Source organism: Haemorhous mexicanus, chromosome 4 (genome assembly GCF_027477595.1).
Source record: "Haemorhous mexicanus isolate bHaeMex1 chromosome 4, bHaeMex1.pri, whole genome shotgun sequence".
NCBI classification, from domain to species: Eukaryota; Metazoa; Chordata; class Aves; order Passeriformes; family Fringillidae; genus Haemorhous; species Haemorhous mexicanus.
The window spans coordinates 34875446-34894916 of NC_082344.1; the positions used below are offsets into that span (position 1 = coordinate 34875446).

Sequence of the window (19471 nt, forward strand, 5' to 3'; positions counted from 1 at the left end):
TGATGAAAATACAGTACCGTATTCCATTTTCTTTTGACATAATAGGATTTCCAGAATAGTGTCCCTTCAACTACTCACAATAGTTCCCCACAAGATCAAGGGTAGATCCAGATGTTTGTATAACAGTATCTAAAAGAGGAACTTCCTGAGCTTGATCAAGAATATTTTCATGAGCAATAATTTCTTTTGAAAATTGAGAGAGAATACATATAGGAACTAGGATGTTATGATATATTTGTCCTCTCACAGCATCCAAACAAGTAAAAAATGGCTGGAACCCATCCTACTTAACACAGTGCAAACAGAACTTTCTTAACAAAAAGCAAACAAGCAATTTTTATATTTACATAATTACAAAACTTTATCTAATTTCGATCAGAGACTGAAATATTGATTGAGAACTACTTTATGCACAAGAATTAGACTTGAACATATTTTCAATATTGTTAAAACAGCATATAATTTGAATGCCTCAAATGTGACTGCCAATTTGTGCACAGGTTTTTTTCACATCATTTTCACAGCTGAATGAAGCTCATATTCAGAGACTGTGAAGAAAGGGTAGCAGAGAAAGTCCACAGCAGTGGACTACAGTATATAAATCAAACATTTCCCAAAACTGAGTTTATTTAGTTACAAACTTTTACTAGATTTGAATTCTTATGCCTACAGGAATCAACTTCCTAATGTGATTATAAAATGTGAAAAAGGCTAAAATGTGTTGCAGCACACATGCACTTTATGATGTTTGCTCCCTGCAGTCCTAATTCCCTGAGCTTCATGCTCCCTTTTGAAGCACTCTGCAGTTGCTTTCCTGCTGCCTGCCTGCCTGCCTGCCTGACTAGGCTTCCTTTAATGGAAATCAAGCCACAGTGGGAAAGAATCCATTTGCAGAACTCGTCCATGACGAAGTCAGGGTGTTGCCAGGTCATGTACCTGCAGCAGGAAACTGAAAAGTTATTCAGGATCACACATCATAAGCATAGCCAATGTTTAGTACAACACAGGACAAAGATTTCATAACAACTCACTCAGGACAGGAAGGATGCCATAACAATTTAAGTTAGAGGAGGATGCAAAGATTTTTTTCAATTACCCAAGATGAAACTTGTATTTAAAATTGATAGTTTCCTAAATATGACTTCATAAATGAAATAATTTTATCATCTGCCCAAATGTCACTGCTTCCTTGCCTAAAAAGAGGTAATAATACTCGATCAGTACAAACAAGCATTACACCCATCTTTCAACTAAAAATAAGAATGTTGGGCAAGAAAGCAAATCCAGCTGGAAGATGTTTCCACAGGAAGTCTGACTGCCTCTATCTTCCAATGAAAATGAAAACCAAGAATTCTATTTATCTGTCACTGCTGTTACAACTTTTGTAACATCCCTGTGACTCTCCATGGTAATTTACAGCGAGAACTTCACAAAATTGTACTTCTGTACACAAGATACAGACATACTGTTAGAACACACATAGTAAATCTAATCTACCCTCCAGGAAACAGCAGTTTACCAAGAAAACTTTCAGCAGAAACAAAAAATCCTTTTTATCCTCAGAAAGTTTGTGTTCCAGGACAGCTTGCTTGCAGGTGTATGAAGTCCATGAAAGAAGAGGGAACCTGTGCTTTTATTAATTCATTGAAAAAACCCTTCTTCAAGGCAGACCTGAAATTGTGCAAAACTTTCTTTGTTGAAAATACAGACATTAATCCTGATAAATACTCAGATCTGACTGATCATGGCTGAATAACTGTGAGAAAATGACAGGTACTATTTGAAAAGGGAGTTTTTCAGTGAAAAAGACTGAAAGTAAAACATCTAACATTGGCACCCTTTTAATATATTTTCAAACAGCATGAGATATATTCCTGAAGAAGGAATTTATGAACCCTAAGTAAGAGTGATTTCTAACTGAGAGGATTTAACATTGTCCAGAAAGAGACATATTGAGTTAGGTGTGGATAAATGGCTGAAACCTCTTTTGAATTTGATGTAATTTGGTAAGATGCCTTTAGACATATCAGTGGTAGTATGTCTTCCACTGTTTTCAACTTCCTATAGCAAGAACCAATAAGAGAATATTATCCGGGTGGCAGAGATATCAAAATCCCACAATTAATCTCAGTTCATGTTTTTTAGATAGTACAACACTAAATTAACTCTTCAGCTGGCATTACACATTTGGCACCTAGATTGATCTTAGAAGGCTCTTAAAAAGGCACAGTAAATGATACAGAGTTTTTTTCAGTTTTTCAAATTTTCATCCATCTTCAAGCTTAATTCTCACCTCCTGTTGTGTAAACCCTGATTTGATTACTAGTGCCACAGATTAGGTGACTGTCCCCTTTCTGTGTTGTGTTTATCTCCTCTGCACTGGAGTGGAAAGGTAATGAGTTTCTCATGGGAGACTCCAACAAACACCATTACATGGCAATCCTGAAAATGCATCATTACACAGTGGGATAGAAATTACAATTACAAAGAAGAAGCATGATTTTTAAAAAAGAAAACAAAAGAAAAATAAAAAGAATCAAATCTACAAAGCCAAGCATTAGAGTTAAGGCAAGAATTAAGTTTAACCATGCCTTGAAAAAAGATGCCCAGCACAGCCACATCACCCCTTTATTATTGGTTCAATAATCCACCAATTAAAGGTGAACTGAGGCAGGGAATCCATGAGGACTCTGATTGACCAGATTGACTTCACAAGCGAAAACACAAATGAGCACTACAGCCAAGCAGACTTCTACCTGGAGCACTGCACACTTGCAGCAGTGCAATTTCTAGTGTCAGTGGTAAATGCAAATAGGAGCATTTTAGGCTGCCATAAACATTACATGGCCTGCATTAGGGAGAGCACAGCCAGCAGGTGGCTGGAGGTAATGCTTCCCCTACACTCAGTACTGGTGAAGAATCTGAATTTCTGAGTCTAAGCCTGGGCTCCCCAGCACGAGGGAGAGACATGGACTGACTGCAGCAAGTGCAGCAAAGGCTGCTAAAATGGTTAAGGGACAGCAGCATCTGATGTACAAGGAGAGGAGGACACAGCCGTGACTGTTCAGACTAAGGAAAGGGAGGCTCCTGGAGATCTTATCCACAGGTAAAAATATCTAATGGAAGAGAAAAGAATAGGGAGTTGGACTCTTCCCAGTGGCATCCTGTGTAAAGACAGGAGGATGTGTATTTCACAAACTGAAATACAGGAAATTCCTTTTAAATATAGGAAAATAACTTTTTTTTTTCTTCTTTTTTTTTTTTTTTTTGCTGTGAAGGTTGTCAAATACTGCAACATGATGTTTAAAGATGTTTTGGAGTCTTCATCCTTGAAGACACTAGAAATTTGACTGGACACCATGCTGAACAATGTGTTCTAGTTCACCCTGCTGTAAGCAGCAGGGTAGGATTAACTCAAGTCCAGAGGTAACTTCCAACCTCATTCTTTCTGCCATTCTGATATCTGCCAGCATCTCCAGCCCCATGGTGCTGGTACCTGAAGCCATCCAGGCTGAGCCATCAGCTGCTCAGCACCACAGGGCTGCAGTTTTCTGTATTTTCAGAAATTTCAGTTGCCATGGGGGAGATGATACATTTGAGAGGTGCTTCTTTGAAGACATCTGATTTGAGAACTTGAATTAAATACAGCAGATGCCAGTAAATGGCAGTTTAGGAGTGTTAATTATGCTCTGAACTATGATGTCCTTATATTTGATTATACATATATCCTAGCATCCTTACATATAATACAATCTTTCCATCTTATTGGTCAAAAAAAAAGAAGTTGATTTTATAGAAACAAATTAAGAAAATGTTGCCATTTTTATGTGTGACATAAGTGTTCCTTAAATAAAACGTGATATCTTTTTTGGTATTTGTAGGATCTTATGGATCTTATGGAAGGAATTTATCTAATCTAATTTTGTTTGGAGAACTAACTTTCCAATGGCTAAAGTAAAATGAATGCTGCCTTGTATTAATACTTCAATTAATATAACTTGAAATACTATTCTCTTTTTTCAAATACTCACTGCAAAGATCCTATTCCTAAGCATGTTCTTTGTTTTATTTGGTGCAAGTTTGCAAGTTTTGGTAGTACACATATAACAAGTGACAGGGATGAACAGTGACTTTCCAAGAACTATGGGAACCTTTGTGTGCTGATGATTCAGTTCCTCACCAAATGTCCAAATTCGCTGTTCTTGTCCAGTGTTTGTTTGTCACCTTGGTCACAGCAGGTTTACACTGCAGCGATCAACATGTCTAAATCTGCATGGCATATCCTGGAATAGGAATTCTCTGTGCAACAGAAGCTCTTACTCCTTTTAGTACAGAAACCTGATAATGGAATTCACTTATATCAGTTGCTCAGAAGCTGTTTCTACTTTTTTTTTTCCAGAAATGTCTGGTTCCCCAAGGCAAGAAAAGTGAGACTGAAAAATGAGAGTCAGGGTAGTTTGCAAATGAGGGCAAACATTAGCAGGGCCACACCTTGCCTTGAGACTAATTTTTGTTTTTGAAGGCAAGACACGGCATCAATGCATTATCTATTAATACAGTAGTTTTCTGAGGTACACAAAGTCCCATGCTATTTATCACTCAAGTGTCATATTTCTTGTCAATGACTTCAGAAATGGCAACACATTTGGCTTTGGCAGATTATTTTCAGTTGACTAACTGGTGGCTGAAGGAATTAATCACTTCTTTAGCTGACAGATTTTTCTTCTTTTAACATGGCAGGCAGGGAAGCATGGTGTGAAGCAGATATATTTATTAAACCATCTTTCAGTTCTGACAGTCAGGGAGGCAATAAAACGTTCACATCTTAAGTCTGATACCCTCTATTGCGTAAAGCTGGTTTGTTCAAAACCACTTGGAGATGCGCTACTTTTGTTTTGGTTGATTTCGACACTTTCTTCCACACAAGCTTATTAAAGTACAACAGTCAGTAAGCCAAAAGAAATAATACCCCTCTTCTCTTGCTGTGTAGGTATGGTCCTGCTCCAAACTCATCCTTCAGCTTACAACAAGCTGTTTTTCCTGGTGAAATTTTCTGTTTGGTTCCATGAGACCTGATAAGTCAACTGTTCCTACCGTGAACTCGGTCACTGTTAATTGTCCAAGCCTGACAAAATTATTTATCCTCCTGGGCTTCCAAAAACGATCCAGTGGTTCCATCCAGTGAAAATACCATGAAAATGCTTTGGTAAAGATTTAAAATTTGTTGACTTATCATTCTGGTGGCACGCACTAATTAAGGGCACAAATTCAGACATGGGCAACCCTACAAGGAGCGTTTTATGAATTTGTGCTCTAAATTGAAGTTGGCCATCTGATATGCTAATGTTGTGTAAACGATTCTTTTATTCTGTGCTTATCTGGAAAGGCATTTCCCTTCTTTCACTGCTTAGGTATGAGCTTAAATAGTAGCACTCCAACGCCACAGTAAAAAAGGTATACATCACATATTGCACGGAATATCACTAGCAACAAGTAAATATAAGCCGTGGTAGAGAAAATGCGAATTAAACAAATATGGCAGCACACATTTTCGACCAGAAGGGTATGTGGAAGGATACTGGTGTGGAAAAGACGTCAGTAACCACAGCGCCGTGCCCCCAGTGACACAGGTTCCTACTGGCGCGGAAGCCGCAGACAGAAGCTCCCGGCTGCGCAGACTGACATTTCTCCAAGCCTAAACCCGTGGGCGCCGCAAGGCGAGGGGGCACCGGCGGGCCGGGGGGTACCGGGGAGCCCTCGCCCCGCTCGCAGCCCGCGGCGCCCCGCGCCTCCGGCGGTCCCCGCGCAGGGGCTGCTCCGCTCCGCGCCGGCGGCGCTCTGCGGGACTGGCACGGGACTGGCACGGCTCTGGCACGGCTGCAGCACGGCTCCGCCCGACCAGCCCGGCCCGGCCCGGCGGGGCCATCGCACCGCCCCCGGCCGCCGCCCCCGCCCCGCCGCCGCCCTGATTGGGCCCGCGGGGAGGCCCCTCCCGCCGGGCCCCGCCGCCGCCGCGCCGCGCCCGCTCCCCAAATACACCTTGGCGGCGCCGGGGAGCGGCAGCGGCGCCTGCCCAGAGCCCCTCGGCGGGGCTGCGGCCGCGGGCACCCCGCGCCATGGTGAGTGACGGAGGCAGGGAGGGAGCGAGCGAGCGAGCGGCGCCCGGGGCGCGGAGAGGGGCGGCGGGGACCCTGGACAGCGCTGGGACGGGGCGCCCGGCCGGGACCGCGGGGCGCGCCCGGGGCCGGGGCTCTCTCCGGCCGGGCGGTGATCGGCGCTGAGCCCCGGGAGCAGGCGGGGGGCGCGGGGAGCCCTCTCCCCTCAGCGCCCCAGCCCCGTGTGCGCCGAGCCAGGCATGGGCGTGAGCGAAACAGGGATCGAGTCGGGGCTGGAAGCGCTCGGGGAGCCCGCTGAGGGCTCCAGCCACGAGCGGAGCTCCGGCGGCCTTTGTGCATTGTGAGGCTTTCTAAGAATTCGCGAACTGCTGATGCTCGTCGAGCTAATTAAACCCATTCAGGCGGGTATTACTGCGTTATGCTTAGGTAAGGTTTCTTACCCGGTTTGCAGAGCAATTTATATCATTCCACCTCATGAATTAGACACCAACGTGATATTTCATCACATTCTTGATGCTCTAACAATAACTTCATCTCTGCATCTGCTATTCCAATTATTTCTTTCTCGTAGGAAGAATAAATGAACCCCCAAACTGTGTTGCATTTATGATGATCAGCAGTTTTTCGGTCAATTTCCTCCCTCTTCTTTCCATTTCTTCAAGATTTTAGGCTCCTAATCCCTTTTCTGAGTGCATAGGTTTGTTTCTGTGGCTAAAGCTCAGTGGGCATTACTAGCCTACGTTTAGCATTCCCTTTGTAAAATCATCACTATCTATAATCATGAGACACTTGGAGACTTTTTCTCTCATATATAAAGGAGTGCTTTTATACATCTTTTATACATCTTTTAAACATCTTATGTCGTGTCTCAAGCGTGATCTAATGCTGCTTCTAAAATGGCTCTATTTTCAGAGCTGGTCACTTATTCTGGGGATGAAGTAAGATGGCTTTCTAAGTTCGAAGGATGATTTAACAGGGAACAAGTCATAAGCAAGGATGCAGTGTGTCTGTAATGCTGTATTTGGGCTTTTCGGTTCCACTGGACTACAGGTTACACTGCTGCATGTGGGTTGCTCTAAAGAGAGATGGTCAGACATTTGCTGTTTGGAATACCAGTAGGAAAACCAACATTTTTAGTCACTTGGATTTTCCATTATTAAGTCTGAGAATACAGAGCTACAGAATAATGTAACAGAGGAATTTTTTTTCATAACAAGTGTAAGAGTTTAATTATACGTATGAATAGAACAAAATGTTTTACTTATTTGGAAGTGGTCTAATCTTAGAATTTTTCCTAAGACAAAACTCCCAATGGAGCCACTCCCTTTTCTTGTAGTTAAAATTTAGATGATTTGTTTCCAAACTACTAAAAGGAGTCGTAAGGAAACATACACTTTAAATCATATAAATGGGTCTACTACTTTTCTAGGGTCAGGAACAAAAGGTGGTGACAGGCTGTACTGGGAAGAGATTCCTGTAACAGACCATTTTACATAATTAATCAGAGAAGATAAGCAATTCAGGCATCCAGAGAATGTGTTACAAATGTTCTCTTTGTAGGGAAGAGAATTGTAGAGAAGTTTCTTGCTTGGATTGTGTTGCTCTGGGGTGCTACATCCAACCATACGTTCTGATGACTGTTCTCTTTGCTTTGCCAGTAGCAAGAACCTTAAATGAACCAGGTGGTTGTAAGGAAGCAGGAGGAGTACTGTAACAGTGATATAAAAGTTTTGTGCTACCATTCTCAATTAAAAAAAAAAAAAGAAGCATTTGCTGAAATCATGCTGATCCAAAGCAGGCAGGAATAGTATGGAAGGAGAGAGAAGGAAAGCACATTTTCAGATTTCCTGGTTGTACTTCCTTTTTCTGTGGAAATATGTAGCTTGCAGCTATTATGAGTCATGACAATGCAAGATCATGAGGCAAACATTGGAGGAGAAGGTAAGGAATTTAGTTCTACAGTGGTTTTTTTCCCCCTTTTTGATATCAATAAAATGTCTCACCAAGGTCTTGCTGCAGTCTCTTCCACTGGTTCACTTGCTGAGTACTTAAATTAATCAAATTTTTAATAAAACACTAAAAATGAGAAGTCAGGATCCATAAAAGTAAGTACTCAAGTTGAGTGTATTTGTTTTACTGGGATTAATGCTTTCTTTAAAAAAATCTCTCCTTAGCCTTCTATGACAGTCTGTTTCTAAACAGATCCCATAGTGAAATCAAAACATAAGTAAGAGTTGATAATAAAATCTAATATGCCAAATATCAGTAGCAGTCAAAACCTGGTTATGTCATGCTATAAAAGATAAAATATCAGTGCTATTATGAGTATGAATGCCATCTGTTTGAAATTCTAAAAAAAACAAACCAAGACTCAAAATAAGTAATCCAAGAAGCCAAGGTAGAATTTGTAGCAAATACAGCTATTTTCCTTTTAACTGAAATGAGTTGTTAACAAAAAATCCTGTAAATCATATTGTACTTTAAAAAATCCCCAAAAACTAAAATTCAAGCACCTCAGTAAGCACCTCAAGCAAGCATATGCTACATTCTAAATAATCCACAAGGAAATATGTGTAAGGAGGTACTGGTTGTATTTTGTATCTACTTTGTGGACTAGCAACAGGTTTTTATGAAGAAAAAAATGTATTTTTTCTTTATGAAAAGTTCTGTATAGGTAAAAAGAAATCTTATTTTAAAAAATTCTTGGAAACTACAGGACGTGATTTAAAGTATTTTGTTGTAATGTTTTTTACAAGTCATTACATTTCAGATTGCACATTTTATTAATGAATGAAATTTGGGCCATTAGAGACCTGCCATTAGAGTTTCTTTGCTGGGATTCTTTGCACTTTTTGTACTATTTACTTTTTAAAGACCTTTATTGTCTAGGTGTCTTAAAGTTTACTGCATTTACGTACATGTTTGCCATTGCAATTAAGATTTTTAGCATTTGAAATTAAATTAGGGCCAAATCTCATATTTGACCTTACTTTGAATATTCTTTCTAGCATGTCTTCACCATTTGAGATATGGCTGTGTGATGTTTGTATATTGTATGGCTGTATGTATGATGTGTATTCAGTGTGTCTTCCATGAATAGTTGTATGACAAGTAGATATCCAAGTTTATCATTAAACACATTATATTTTTAAGTCAGTTCAAGGCATCAGTTTTTGTTCAACAAAGCAACACTGTTCAGGGCAGAATGTTAATATCTATGTAATTTTAAAATTACAAGAGGATTTAAGCATGTGCTTAAATTGACTAGGGCTTCTAGCTATGGTGTAAACAACAAATTAATTTCTACTTATAAAGGCATCAAAATTTGCTAGAAAAAGCAGATTTTGTATAAGGTTTTGTTTATAGATTCACATGCTTTGAGACAACTGAAAAAGCCATGTTAATGTCTATGGTTAAGCCTTTTACTCGTGCCATAGGTACTGACTACAGCTCATTTGATGATATGCTGTTCTTCCTTTTTTTGGTTGTCCTCATTGGGTGATGGCAGTTGTAGGTCAGTGCTAGGAAGTGGCTCACCACACAGGATATTTATTTTTGTGGATGTGGTGTTGAGAGCAAGCTGATATCAACTCCCTTTTTGTAGGAGTGCACGTTTCACTGTTCTGCTGCTTCATGACCTCAGCCAGAGCAAATATGCTCCCTAGAGATTAATTTTACTTCACCACAGAGAGGCCTCACCACGTCCTGTTCATTGATTCAGACCCCAGGCACCTCTGTGAGCTTCAGGGCCTCCACAGGAGAATTCCACCCTATCAGAGCATAGTATTTTGTGATACTCACTTCCAGTTGTTTTTTTATTAATGTTTCCTGTTATATGATAGGTTTTTTTAAAGTGGAATAGATGTCCTTGCTGAGAATATTACTGCTTTCAGATTTAATTGAGATTAATTGTATTTTAACTGACAATCTCATTTGACTCAAATGCCCCTTTCCATGGTTCAGGCCTTTACTGCTACTTTTAAGCACTCTCCCATCAACTTGAACTTGGCAGTATTGTGGTACACATTATTCTTAATTTTACTGCACTCTTTAAATTAGTTCCTTTGTATTACTTAAAGTCAATTTGTGAATTGATTTTCTTCTTGCACATTCACTGTTCACACTCAAAGTAGCTGTTCCAAGAGAATGATGACCTGCCAGCCGAAGCATTCCAATGAACACCCTTGTGCAAGTCAACCCCAGCAGGGTAATTCCTTTCAGGGAGGGTACTAAGCCCAGATGATAACCAAGCCTTGTTTTATTTCTTAGAGGGTATTTCCTTCCTGAGAGCCCCTGTCTCTGCTTCCTATGCATATGTATCTGCCTGTGAGCAGAGTGCTGTGCTGTCCTTGCTTGAGTGACCAGGCCACTTTTTCTCTGCCCTAAGGCAAGGAGAGAAGTGCCTGGAGACTTGCACTCCTGTGGGGGGCTGTGGGGCATGGAGCTGTCTGGAACCCTCCCTTGGGATGGTTTGGCTATGCCTTGCACTTCACGCATGGCTATGCTCATTGATTGTTTCAGCTAAGTCCATATAGAAAATAGGTCAGCCATGCAGTGGCTCAGGAAGAGAGCTTCAATTGTGTAGTTGTAATCTAGAAGCAGGACGTGTGTATCATCTTGGAGGAGACTGGAACCACTTCCAAAGATGTTATCAAGCATCGTGGAATCTAGCCCTTGGACAACTATTTGTGTTAGAGGGCTGCAGGGAATATCCCATGCAAGTCATCCAATTGCCTCCCTGTGAATAAAGTTAAAATTTCTTGTTAGAAGGCCGCATGCTAAAATTCTTTGATTATTTCCCCCTCCACAAATGGAAATTGAAAGAAACATACATTTATGAAGTTGAATCTGCTCCTCAGCCCAGTTCTGAGTTATTCAGAACAAAAATACATCATGCTTTTGGGGAAAATGTATTTTGTGGGAATCCTCCTGGTATCATTCTTGAATGTCACTGATTCCTGAGAGTGCAGTAAAACTTGTGGTTTCTGTGATGCCATGTACATTAGCTGCTGCTAAACTCTCCACTTTTAATAAATAATAGCACAAAACCAAGTTTCTCAATAGTATTAGACAGAAGTGTGTTGTGCGGTGATTACTGCCATTCTAATGCTGACCAAAGTAAATGTGTGTTTAATTTCATTTTAACCTTGCATTTCACTTGGCAGTTGATACAGATGCAGACTGGCAAAAATTGTTCAGGGAATGCTGATTGCCCTCCTCGGCAAATACAGAAACTCTTCACACACAAAAGAGCATTAGTAAAAGCCTGAATACAGAGGAACACCTCAGCAATATTTCTAGTTTGTTATTGGGAAAAAATGGGATATTTTGTTTGCTCATAATGATTTCTATGATTTGAAAACACAAGACAATATGATCAGGTGCTGCCTTCTGGTTAATAGGGAGGGGCCTCTGCTTACATGAATAGTTGTGTTTCTCCCTAGCCCTGACTGCTGGCATCCAGGACCCTAAATACTCGTTGCAGTTCCTGTTTTAAATAGAACTGCTAAAAATGGCAACATTTCCATGTCTTCAGAGAAAGCATGTATCAATCTAACTTTAAATCTCCTTTTTTGTTGTTTTTGCCGAAATTGTCCTCATAGTTGTCTCTTGTCTCTTTGCACTGGCAAGCTGAAGGTGCACAAACATTTGCCTTCAGGATGAGAAAAATCTTTGGCGGACAGATAAATTTCTGAAATTTTAGTGAAAATGTAGCCATTAGTCCATAGAGCTCACAAGGCCTGTTTAGAGGTAGGATTTAGAATTTCCCCATTAGAATGTTATGAAGGGGGAGAGCCTTGTGGCTTAAGTAACTTAGCAAGGCTTTTGGTCAATGGGGAACTGATTTTTTTTCTCAAAAATTGTGACAGAAATATGTAAATTAATTATAGCTTGATTGAAATGCTTATTTTGATACAGTTAAAGTTCCCAAACAAGTTGCATGATATTAGAAACCAGCCAAGGGGAAATGCATTTCCTCTAAGGAATTATGAAGCCTTCAGAAGTAACAGAATGACATTAAACCTGCTGGGTGTTAGCCATGAAGATTTAGTATGAGAATACCTTCCCTGTTCTGCATATATATTTAGCACCTGCATCCTTTAATGAATCCTATCTGCAAAATCTATTAGAATTTTACTGTGTAAAGTGTTTTCATCCCACTGTTGCTTTTAAAATCTGGCTGGCAATTTTTATAAGGTCAAACATGAGTTTTCTAAATCACTCAGATGTACTAAACTGCCCAACAAACTTGTACAATCTCTTAACTTGTGCTAAGACATCTGGATTCACTTCTTAGCTCAGCTGCTGTCTTCCTTTTGTGATCTCCAGCATGCCTTATTTCTCCACTTATAAAGGAGGAATTGTTATGCTCCTTTCATATCCCATTTTTCTGTCTTAGCCATTCAGAGGGCAGACCCTTCAGGTCAGACATCATCTTTTGCTGTATATTTCTGTATGGCCCTGCTCTTAGTTGGAGCCTTCTGGGTTAAAATAAGCAAGTAATAGAGCAACAGAAACAGCTACCAACAGCAACAGAAGAGAGAGGGAGCAGAATGCAGGGTATCAGGGGCACTATTTCTCTGCTAAGCAACCTGCCCAAGGATGTCCTCACAGAAGGTTAAATACCAGTATTTAAGCATAAACAGAAGTTCTGTAGGAATTTTCGCAAGTTGTGATCTTGCTGACTAAATAGTGAGACCTTCATGAATGCTGGAAGGTAATGAAATATTTCCCTTTGCAGACAAAAACATTTGGTTGTGTGGTGGCAATGAAATAATAGAGAGGAGACCAGTCTTCATCTCAAGTTAGGCGCAGTTTGCAAAAACTTTTGATGTGCTCATGAGACAGAGATCACTGAAAATCTCTTGCTGATCTGAAAATTAGTATCAGCTTCGATCAGGTTCAGACTTAGCCCTGTATGTCACATGCTCCTGATCTGGGGAGAGGCAGCTTGATTGTCAGCTATATGTGGAAAAAGTCACTGACCATAACAACAGTGAATTTTAGAACCAACAGAGGCATGGCTAGTCACAATTTGAAGTGTGCAGCTATACCATGCGTGAGATAGAGGTGGGTGGGCATCATGTCACTGACTATTCTCATAGCAGATTAGAGACAGGCGCTCAGAAATGCCAGTAAAAACTGGCTTTGATGGTTGCTTAATATATGAAATGCAGTTTCATGATATCTTCCTTTAAGTTTTGCTTTGAAAATTATTTGCAGTTCTAAGTAATCATGAGTTCTAAGCAAAAACGGGTTCAAACGATAGAGGGGAATTAAAAGGAAAAAGTATCTTTTCAAATTGGCTTTGAAACAGTGAAAAACAAGGACTACTGATAGAATAACAGGGTTATGATTTACCCGTAGCAAAACCAAAAAACAGAATATCTATTCCTGCCTGTTGTGGGCAGAATTTTCTTAGCAGGAAATTGGTATATGGCAAAATAAGATGATAAATAAGAGAGTGGTAGTGGCAGAAAAGCATCTAAAAAAATAGTTAGATTTTATTGCCATTGTTGTAAGCTATTATATTGTAAATGGCTGATCTGCTTAATGCTGGAATAAATATGCCAAAAAAGGCAGTTATATGGGTTTATATGACAAATACTCAGTGTTTTCTTTCCCAACTGTTACACTACAGTAATGGAAAACACTCGTGATCTTTAGTGAAATATTAATAAATTCATTCCAATCTTTAAACTTAGGTTTGGCGATCTGTCTTTTAGCAAAGAAGCTGCATTACTTAGGAATGCAATCCTAATGTCAGTTAAAATAGTATGGGCATCGTGGGATTTAGATGCCTGTTATAAATGGAGCTGAAAACCCAGAGCAAAGGTTTACAACATGAATATGCTGCAGCAATATTTGTGATACTGTGAGAATTTAATTTCTCCATTGTCACAAGATAATTGTAAAGTTAGTGCTTGTGTCTCTTTAAAGCTTGTCAGGTACAAGTATTTAAAGTAAATATTTTGTATTTTCCACATCACCTAAAGTGTAAGCAGAAATGTCAAATATTTCTGACCCCATATAAAGGACGACTATACACAGTGCAGCAGCCTTTCTTTCCTCCCTGTGTTATTTTTACCTGTTGAGAGTGCACTCTGCAAGATTCATGGTGCTTCAAAATGCTTTAGAATGCCAAAATGCTTAAAAAATGTTGTCTTCATCTTGGCAGGAAGTTCCTTGTGAAGGAGATACTACCTTTCTTTATCCTTAAACTTAAGTCTGTGGTTTACATCCTCCAGGAACTCGTGCATCACATTCCCTCCCTCTGCCCCAGCTATTCTCATGGCTTCTCAGCCTTTACTCCCTCGGAAAAGGGGGAACTTGCTATGTAGCATCCTCTTTCTGTGCATGTAAACAAGTACAGAGGTGGAACCTGTTATTTGCTACATGATTTCTTTTTTCAAGGGTCCAGTGAACAATAATTTTAACTGTCCAGGCAAAGGAGCTTATCTCTTCAAGATAATATTCAAATAGCATTCAAAACCTATTTGAAGTACTACTCTGAGTACATATGCACTTGATATGGCTGGAATTTGATGTTGGTTCATTTTTAGCTTTTCTGCCTCAGTTCACTAGCTAGTTGCTCTGCTCTTTCACCTCAGAAAAAGCTGAACTGTTTTCTTTTCTGCTTGGAGCTGTTATTCACAGAACTAGTATGAAACACAGCAAGTTGGAGACATCCTGTTATATGGCTCCATTTAGTAAATGAACATAGTTTCTTAAAATAATGAAAGAAAACTGGTGTTCAGTGGTGGATTTCCATTTTAAAGATTTAAAAAAGCAGCACATACAAAATTCACATGCTATTCATTAACATTTTGGTGGGAAATTGTACTTGAAGGGCCTTTGGTGTGGTACAGCCCCTACACTTCAAGTGAGCCTAAAGTCTCTGGGTAGCTGAAGTGTTGAGACAAAAATGTTTATCAATAACATTTGGTTTTAGCTTGGGTTCTCAACAAAGTAGCTGAGATGACTCTGTTGCTACTTTTCTTTGGCTGTTGCTCCTGTTTGGGAGCTCCTCCAGACCAAGATGCTCAGCTGTGTTCTGTGCTCATTTTGCCTGAGGACTGAAGCCCAAAGTCTCCCAGCACTGAATCATAAATTACCACACCTTGAACTAAGAACTGGATGCCCATACAGCTCCTTACCTTCTGTGGTGGCAGTGGGAGGAAGGTCTGATGCTTGTGTTTATGGGTGAGTGCTGACACCAGTGCACTTCCATGCTGCCTCACTAGAATGCAGGTCAGGGTCTTGAAGGAAGCCGGGTAAGTAATGCTTCCATCCTGGGGTCTCAGATATGCGTGCAGAGCTAACTGGTATTTCAGAAGGCCTGGTGGAGAGAGAAAAGAGGTTCCTTATAGACATATTGTAGAACAATATGTCTATATTGTACAATGTGGACATACTGTAAAACAAAAATGAAATATCCTTAAAAAAAGAAAATGTAAAGTTATGAAATGAAACCTTAAATCAGTAACAATGGACATCTAACCTTTATGTTCCAAATCAATGCCATTTAAAACAAAATACTAGAAAATAACAGGAAGTTTTTACTTCTTTATTAACACAGGGCAGCCTCATTAAACAATGCTGCAAAACAACGGTATATCATTCCCAGCCTGCCAATAGATGCTAGTGCAGCAAACCAGTGAAACTAGAAATTGAATCTTGATGGCCAAATCAAGGTAATAAACACTTATCTTTCCTTAATTGGGCATCAGAGAGTAATACATAGCCAGGAGAGTTGGTTGAAACACAAAAAAAAATTTCTCCTAAAATCTAAACTACTGTTGGAAAGCTCCATGAAATTAGCATGTCAACATGTTCTATAGGCTATACTGACAGATTAGAGAAAAAATTATTTGCATAAGAACCTACCAAACTTCAATGGATTTGTAGAGAGAAAGCACTTTATCAGTAAGAGAACTGTCCATTCCATTACAAATAGTTTTGCTCTATTGGCCACGTTTTTCATATTTCTTATGGATTTTTTGATCCTTGTGTTTTTCTATAGGTTTTCCTCTGTTCTTTCGTCCATGATCCTTTATTCTGTCTGCATCTTCCTTTGTTTTATCTTTCACATAATAAAGAACAGCAAAATAAATTAGAAAAAATAGGAATACAGCAATCTGAGAAATGGAGACAAGCTCTGATCTTTCAGACTTCAGTAAGAATACTGTGATGTTAACATTGTTGCAGCCAGTGCAGTTATACAGGTTGCGAAGTGAAGAAATGTGGGTGATTCTAGGTACCCTGCCTAGAATAACTCCAGGAAGATTACCCTGTCATTCATGCAATGCCCTATATCTGTATTTACCCAATGAGAGAAAGACCTGAGAACCTTGCACAAAAAGTCACAAAAAGCAGCAGAAGAATTATGGTTAAAATACATTTAATTTGCCTCAGTAATTAAACCCTGCATTTGTACCTTGAATTAGAGGCTGGCGATTGATACGTCTGATCAAAGTTTCGGAATTGTTCTTTGTTAACCTTTTCTTGGATTTCCATTCTTCAGTATCTCTTAATCTGTTTAGTCTCTGTTTGTCTGAAACACCTGCCACAGAAAGTGGTGAATTTCAGTGGAATTTGCAAGCATTGCAAGCTAAGCATCTATTTCATCTATTTCTGGAAATGCCAGTCTGTAACCAGCACTTTGGCACAAAAATATCCAAAACTGAAACAGAGTTTCAAAAAATTGGATGGTATTATTTTTGTTCTATTTGAATATTCAGCTTTGGTATTGTTACAAGAGGCTGCAATTCAACAGCTAATGCTACTTGAATCTGTATAATGCTTAGCTTGAAACATGCTAAATCTTTCTAAATGTATCTGTTCTAACTGGAGGAGCAGCACTGACCAAAGCTTCTACTATTTGATATGTTTTAGCTATAAGGATGTGTCCTTTTTTTATTGTTTATCACTAGTGAGGATTTGGAAATGTAGCATTATAAATCTTTTCCTTGGTGTCATGATCAATACCTCAATGATCCTCTGATTTTCACTGTGTCTATTATTAAAACAAGAAGCTACATTTTAATGACTTGAGAAGTTTCTTTTTAAAGGAGCTCACATTTCTACATCTCACTAGCCTTGCTATGATTTAAAGATGTCAAAGCTGAATCTCCCATAAATATTTTCACCTTACTTTTCCATAGGGCCACATTTTCCCCTCACTCTTCCCTTCAAACTGCTGCCAGGGCCAAGGGGAAGATATTACAGAATATGTGGTGATCATGGCAGTTCTGTCTGAGTTAATCTTGTGTTCCTTCTCCCTGCTGCTCTCATTTACATGTGCTGACTTTTCCTATGCAAAAGTAATCTGAAAAACACTTTGTGCAATTTGGTATCATTCACATGCTTAAAAGAAGTGTTGAATAAATGGAACGGAAGGATTTGAAAGAGCAATAGCTGTGGTAACTTCAGCAATTGCACTTGAGACAATAACAAGCATCTCAGATTGAACATTCAACAGGAAGCCAAAATCTGCTTCTGGATTTATTTAATCTTTAGTTTTGTTACACACATTGTATACACTAATAACAAGCTAATGTTAGTCATTAAGTGCTTATTTGTTGTGATTAACAAGATTAATTTCTCTTAATACCACACGTGCAAGCTCAATGTTTTACAGAAGCTCTCATCTTAGCTTCATCATTTTAGTGAAAAAGGAAGCCTGTGTTTTTAAGGACAATATAAATTCATATACTTACCTAGCTTTCTCTGCTTTAAATGCATATCTGCTATATTTGCAGAAGTGTATTAGAAAGCACCTAAACAAGATACTCAGAGTGGTATTGTAATGTATTCCTAGAGCATTCAGTCTCTCTGGATGGCTGATAATATTTTCAAAGGTAAGATGCACTGCTTTTGTATACTCAAATCTTTTTTAGAAGAGCAGATTTTGAAAGAGGTGGGCTATGAATAACTGGATGAGCCTGTACCATTGTGTGCAAAATGACAGGCCAATCAGTGAAATAAAAAAGGAAGGTGCTAATTTACAGTGCACATGGGCTAAATCAGCAATTCCAATTATTTTTAAACATGTTTTGTAGCAGAAACCATCTGTAGGCATTTAATCAAAAAGGAAGGTGCCTATTGGTCCTGCTCTGCAAATACCATGGAAGAGAACAATTGGGAAAGTAACTGATTTCTCTGCTTCTCCAGAGCTGCATTTTTTGCAGGGGCCTACCTAAAGCAGAATCAGTATCTGTGTGACGGCTATGAAAACACCCCTTCAGCCATCTATTTGGGTTGATTACACATCTTAAATCAATACTTTTTTCAGAAAAAATACAAGGACATAACCTCAATGCTGCAGGACAAACCATTTTTGCTAATTACAAGTTCCTGTTATTACCTTCCCATGCATAGTTTTTAACCTTTCTGTAATCTCAAATGACCTCAGTTCTGTGATTATTGCATCTGCACACTTAGCTGCAAAAACCCAACATTAAAAAGCCAAGGTCATATTTTGGTTCGAAAATAAGAAAACATGCAAATCAGTATTTCAGTGACAGCAGTGACAGACCTTTTAGGTTTAATCCTATTCCTGCTATATCCAGAAACCTGCTGTTAACTTCAGCAGGAGTTGGCATGAGTGCTTAGCTCTGAATAAATATGAAAGGTAGTTGTCAGTGATTTTCAGTATGAAAATGATTTTGTAGACATTGTAAACAGAAGTGACAGGTGGCAAATACCCAGTCAGAAAACTGTAACTGTAATCTTCTAATGAAATACTTTTCTTTCTACAGACCTAGTTTTCAGACACTTCTCTAAGATCTGTGGAGTCCATGGAAACTTTTAGTATTTTTATTTATAATACTTTTAATACTTTTATATATAAAACTTGCTTTTCATTATAATTTAAAGCTATGAACACAAAGGGAATATTTAACTATATGCACTGTCTTTAGACACTACAATCAATGTTTTATATTGCTCTACCATGCTCCAGTGTATTTGGGAAAATAATACTTATGCAAACCTGTATGTCAGTTGTGTAAACTGTTGCATCAACTTCATCAAGAATATGTGCAGGTACAAATCTCAGCAAGATGAGTGTCTTTCAAGAAGTAGGGAAAGATGCTTCACAGTTAATCCAGACTATGGTACTCAAACAAGAAGTTACCTCATGCTTTAGAAATTTGGAGTTGTTAAACAGTTTGTTGTTTCATATATTAAAAAAAGAGATGCTGCAATGCTGGCTATGTCATGAATACTAGCTAAAGATTTTACTAATGGTATGGGATAAAAGGTTACTAGATTCCACTTTTATCGCAAAATAATTACTATTTTTTAGTTTATTTGCTCCTTCAAATCATTTTTGGTCTATGAGATAAACAAAA

General features: G+C 39.0%; 1 protein-coding gene across 2 annotated transcripts in view; it reads left to right on the forward strand.

The window, feature by feature from the left end:
- The first annotated feature begins 5991 nt into the window (after positions 1-5991).
- Positions 5992-19471, forward strand: part of GUCY1A1 (guanylate cyclase 1 soluble subunit alpha 1) — a 34666-nt gene continuing 21186 nt past the window's right edge. The window contains exon 1 of one of the 2 annotated variants that reach the window (XM_059844437.1): positions 5992-6119. The gene's annotated coding sequence lies outside the window, so the exon portion shown is untranslated. Of the gene's footprint in view, positions 6120-6524; positions 6543-19471 lie in introns of those variants that run through there. The other variant, XM_059844436.1, reaches the window with a different exon arrangement.